We start from the raw sequence: 6,000 nt of genomic DNA, 5'->3' as shown, positions 1-6,000 counted from the left end.
TTTTTTGCACTCTTGCGAGCAGGGAAACACTGTCAGACATCTCACTCCTATCTATCATCATAGAACCGGGATTACACAAGTAGCCCCTAAGTTCTATTTCAAATACTCGTTTCAATGTCTCACATTGGAATATAGCCAAGTCCCATATTGCAGACATGCTATCTGAAGCCAGGGTAGTCCAAACAGTATCACCCCTCAAAGGCTCCAACACTGAGAACTATGTGCCAATGAAGGTGTGGTGACTTCCAAACTTCAAAAGTATGAGTGGTGGCCCAACATGCCGCCTCACAAATCTCTTGTAAAGAGAGACCTTTGAACAGAGTTGACGAGAGGGTCCACCCTTACAGGAGGGCACCCAAGACACAAAGAGTTGGTCACTCTTACGTCATGCGCAAAGCACGTACTGGACATAAACAGTGAAGACACTACTTCAGTAGAAGTGAAGGGAGGTGGTTGGAAAGCCATAAGCTCTAAGGCGAGACAATTGTAATTGCAGCTGACCTTAGGCATAAAGGCTGGGTTGGGTAACAACGTTACCTTGGATAACACCAGGGCAAACTGTAAGCACAAATGGTGGACTGACAGTGCGTTGACCTCACTCAATCGTTTTTTTAAGCAAAGCCAACTTGAAGGAGCGATATTTCAACTCCACGCTGGAGGCTCAAAAGGTTGCTGTGAAATCACCTCAAGCACAATAGACATATACCAAGACGGGGCTAAAGTCTTGGAGACTGGGCGTAAGCAACGCGCTCCCTTCATGAAACGACATAACAGAGGGTGTTTCCTTACTGTGTTGTTAAACCTTATCGACAGGCTGGCTAGATAGACCTTAACATCATCCAAATTGGATTTCTATTTGCCATATATTTTAACTGTTTTAAAATATATATATATATTTAACCATTATTTATCGAGACAAGTCAGTTTAGAACAAATTCTTATTTACATTGACGGCCTACCAAAAGGCAAAAGGCCTCCTGCGGTGATGGGTGCTGGGATTAAAAATAAATGTAATATAAATGTAGGACAAAACACACATCATGATATTAGAGACAACACTACATAAAGAGACACCTAAGACAACAACGTAGCAAGGCAGCAACACATGACAACACAACATGCTAGCAACACAACATAGCAACAACATGGCAGCAACACAACATGGTAGCAGCACAAAACATGGTACAAACATTATTCGGCACAGACAACAGCACAAAGGGCAAGAAGGTATAGACAACAATACATCACACAAAGCAGCCACAGTTATCTCAAAGATTGAGTCTTTGAGATAACTGTTTGAGTGTTTGTTGCGGCTCTTTCCAGTCGCTAGCTGCAGCTATCTGAAAAGAGGCTCAACCGAAGGATGTGTGTGTTTTGGGGACCTTTAATGGAATGTGACTGGCAGAACGGGTGTTGTTTGTGGAGGATAAAGGCTGCAGTAGATATCTCAGATTGGGGGAGAGTGAGGCCTAAGAGGGTTTTATGAATAAGCATCAAACAGTGGGTCTTGCGACGGGTATACAGAGATGACCAGTTTACAGAGGAGTATAGAGTGCAGTGATGTGTCCTATAAGGAGCATTGGTGGCAAATCTGATGGCAGAATGGTAAAGAACATCTAGCCAAAAACAAAGGTATGTGTGTGTGTGTGTGTGTGTGTGTGTGTGTGTGTGTGTGTGTGTGTGTGTGTGTGTGTGTGTGTGTGTGTGTGTGTGTGTGTGTGTGTGTGTGTGTGTGTGTGTGTGTGTGTGTGTGTGTGTGTGTAGGTAAGTAAAGAAATAAAACAACAGTAAAAAGACATTTGAAAAAAGAGTAGCTAGGCTATATACAGACACCTGTTAGTCAGGCTTATTGAGGTAGATTGTACATGTAGGTATCATTAAAGTTACTTTGCATATATGATGAACAGATAGTAGCAGAAGCGTAAAAAGAGGGGTTGGCGGGTGGTGGGACACAATACAGATAGCCCTGTTAGCCAATGTGCGGGAGCACTGGTTGGTCGGGCCATTTAGGTAGTATGTACATGAATGTATAGTTAAAGTGACTATGCATATAAGATAAACAGAGTAGCAACAGCGTAAAAGAGGGGTTGGGGGGGGGGGGACACAATGCAAATAGTCCGGGTAACTATATGGTTACCTGTTCACGAGTCTTATGGCTTGGGGGTAAAAACTGTTGAGAAGCCTTTTTGTCCTAGACTTGGCACTCCGGTACCGCTTGCCAAATCAAATCAAATTTTATTTGTCACATACACATGGTTAGCAGATGTTAGTGCGAGTGTAGCGAAATGCTTGTGCTTCTAGTTCCGACAATGCAGTAATAACCAACAAGTAATCTAGCTAACAATTACAAAACTACTACATTATAGACACAAGTGTAAGGGGATAAAGAATATGTACATAAAGATATATGAATGAGTGATGGTACAGAGCGGCATAGGCAAGATACAGTAGATGGTATTGAGTGCAGTATATACATATGAGATGAGTATGTAAACAAAGTGGCATAGTTAAAGTGGCTAGTGATACATGTATTACATAAGGATGCAGTAGATGATATAGAGTACAGTATATACGTATACATATGAGATGAATAATGTAGGGTATGTAAACATTATATTAGGTAGCATTGTTTAAAGTGGCTAGTGATATATTTTACATCATTTCCCATCAATTCCCATTATTAAAGTGGCTGGAGTTGAGTCAGTGTGTTTGCAGCAGCCACTCAATGTTAGTGGTGGTTGTTTAACAGTCTGATGGCCTTGAGATAGAAGCTGTTTTTCAGTCTCTCGGTCCCAGCTTTGATGCACCTGTACTGACCTCGCCTTCTGGATGATAGCGGGGTGAACAGGCAGTGGCTCGGGTGGTTGTTGTCCTTGATGATCTTTATGGCCTTTCTGTGACATCGGGTGGTGTAGGTGTCCTGGAGGGCAGGTAGTTTGCCCCCGGTGATGCATTGTGCAGACCTCACTACCCTCTGGAGAGCCTTATGGTTGTGGGCGGAGCAGTTGACGTACCAGGCGGTGATACAGCCCGACAGGATGCTCTCGATTGTGCATCTGTAGAAGTTTGTGAGTGCTTTGGTGACAAGCCGAATTTCTTCAGCCTCCTGAGGTTGAAGAGGCGCTGCTGCGCCTTCCTCACGATGCTGTCTGTGTGAGTGGACCAATTCAGTTTGTCTGTGATGTGTACGCCGAGGAACTTAAAACTTACTACCCTCTCCACTACTGTTCCATCGATGTGGATAGGGGGGTGTTCCCTCTGCTGTTTCCTGAAGTCCACAATCATCTCCTTAGGTTTGTTGACGTTGAATGTGAGGTTATTTTCCTGACACCACACTCCGAGGGCCCTCACCTCCTCCCTGTAGGCCGTCTCGTCGTTGTTGGTAATCAAGCCTACCTACCACTGTTGTGTCGTCCGCAAACTTGATGATTGAGTTGGAGGCGTGCGTGGCCACACAGTCGTGGGTGAACAGGGAGTACAGGAGAGGGCTCAGAACGCACCCTTGTGGGGCCCCAGTGTTGAGGATCAGCGGGGTGGAGATGTTGTTGCCTACCCTCACCACCTGGGGGCTGCCCGTCAGGAAGTCCAGTACCCAGTTGCACCGGGCGGGGTCGAGACCCAGGGTCTCGAGCTTGATGACGAGCTTGGAGGGCACTATGGTGTTAAATGCCGAGCTGTAGTCGATGAACAGCATTCTCACATAGGTATTCCTCTTGTCCAGATGGGTTAGGGCAGTGTGCAGTGTGGTTGAGATTGCATCGTCTGTGGACCTATTTGGGCGGTAAGCAAATTGGAGTGGGTCTAGGGTGTCAGGTAGGGTGGAGGTGATATGGTCCTTGACTAGTCTCTCAAAGCAAATCATGATGACGGAAGTGAGTGCTACAGGCGGTAGTCGTTTAGCTCAGTTACCTTAGCTTTCTTGGGAACAGGAACAATGGTGGCCCTCTTGAAGCATGTGGGAACAACAGACTGGGATAGGTATTGATTGAATATGTCCGTGCGGTAGTAGAAAGAACCGTCTGTGACTGGAGTGGCTGGGGTCTTTGACAATTTTTAGGGCCTTCCTCTGACACCGCCCGGTGTAGAGGTCCTGGATGGCAGGCAGCTTTGCCCCAGTGATGTACTGGGCCATACGCATTACCCTCTGTAGTGCCAGAACTTCTTGTGGTTAGACCCACAGAGAGAGAACTGCTCCTTAAAGTAACTAACTTTGGCCTTCAGGATAGCCTGAGTGCACTTATTTCTCATTTGCCTGAATGAGAGCCAGTCAGTGTGTGCCGAGCCTTTCACCAAATCCAAATCACTGAAAATATATAAAAAGAATGTCCAAGCGTCTTCAACAGAGGGAATCAAGCTGATTCTATACCATTTTACAGAGGCCAGTTCATAGAGGAAGACTTGCTCAATAAAGTTTTTTAGCCAGTGTCTATGACAAATCAGGACAGGTCGTTTTACTGAGCAGCCATTACGAACACAGGCTGTAAAACAGTGATCACTTAGGTCATTACAGAAAACACCAGACTGATATCCATCAGGATTATTTGTGAGGATAACATCGCGGACAGTAGCCTTTTCTGGGTGTTTGGAGTCATACATTGTGGGGATGGTAATAATCTGAGAGATTTAGGGAGTCCCATTGCTTTAGGACTTGGTCAGGTGGTTTAAGCATGTCCCAGTTTAGGTCACCTAGCAGGACAAATTCAGACTTAGTGTAAGGGGCCAGGAGAGAGTTTAGGGCAGGTAGGGTCCCGGCCGGTGCTAATAGAGGACAATAGCACCCAGCAACAGTCAACAACGAGCTATTTGAATGTTTAATGCTTTAAACCAGCAAACCAAAATGTTTGGGGACAGTCTTGGTGGAGACAACGGAGCACTGAAGGTGATCCTTGGTAAAGATTGCCACTCTCCCACCTTTGGAAGATCTGTCTTGCCAAAAAAGGTTATAACCAGAAGGGTTAACATCAGTATTATAGTACATAGTACACTTCATAATCTGATTTCAATCCAGAGATGTTAGAAAAAGTATCTAGATCCTCTATGAGGCTGTAGAGGGATACACATTATGGATTTAAAAACATGAATCATCAGCGTACAATGACACCTTTTGTTTTTAAATCCTTGATTTCGAACCCCTTGAGCACAGCTAACATTTCAATGGCAATAATAAATAGATATGCCGATAGTGGACAACATTGTTTTACTCCTCTTGACAGTTTAAAACTCTCTGAGAAGTAACCATTATTTACTATTTTACACCTAGGGTTACTATACATAACTTTTACCCATTTTATTTAAGAGATTCTCCAAGATTAAAATATTCCAGGCATTTATTTATGAACTCCAGTCATACTTTATCACAAGCCTTTTTAAAGTCAGCTAAGAATACCAGGCCTGGTTTCCCAGATTGTTCATGGTGTTCTATTGTTTCCAGTTCTTGTCTTATTAAATACCTCCAATGAATCGTCTATGTGAAAAAAACCTGTCTGATTAGGATGAATAATATCCAGCAATACCTTTTTAATTCTATGCACTATGCATTTTGCTAGAATTTTTGCATCACTACACTGAAATGTAAGATGCATTCAATTTTTTTAAATGGACTGGATCTTTATATTTAACACCTGGATACTGTTTCAGTAATTATGAAATCAGACCTTCTTGTTGAGTGTCTGATCAAATGAAATCAAATCAAGTTTATTTGTCACATGCGCCGAATACAACAGGTGTAGATATTACAGTGAAATGCTTACTTACAGGCCCTAAACAACAGTGCAATTTTTAAGTAAAAAATAGGTATTTAGGTGAACAATAAAAAACAACAGTTAAAAGACAGTGAAAAATAACAGTAGTGAGGCTATATACAATAGCGAGACTAAAACAGTAGCGAGGCTATATACAGGCACCGGTTAGTCGGGCTAATTGAGGTAGTATGTACATGTAGGTATGGTTAAAGTGACTATGCATATATGATAAACAGAGAGTAGCAGTAGCGTAAAAGAG

The sequence above is a fragment of the Oncorhynchus tshawytscha genome, unplaced genomic scaffold (genome assembly GCF_018296145.1).
Source record: "Oncorhynchus tshawytscha isolate Ot180627B unplaced genomic scaffold, Otsh_v2.0 Un_contig_18411_pilon_pilon, whole genome shotgun sequence".
Lineage (NCBI taxonomy): Eukaryota > Metazoa > Chordata > Actinopteri > Salmoniformes > Salmonidae > Oncorhynchus > Oncorhynchus tshawytscha.
This window is presented reverse-complemented; position numbering follows the sequence as displayed.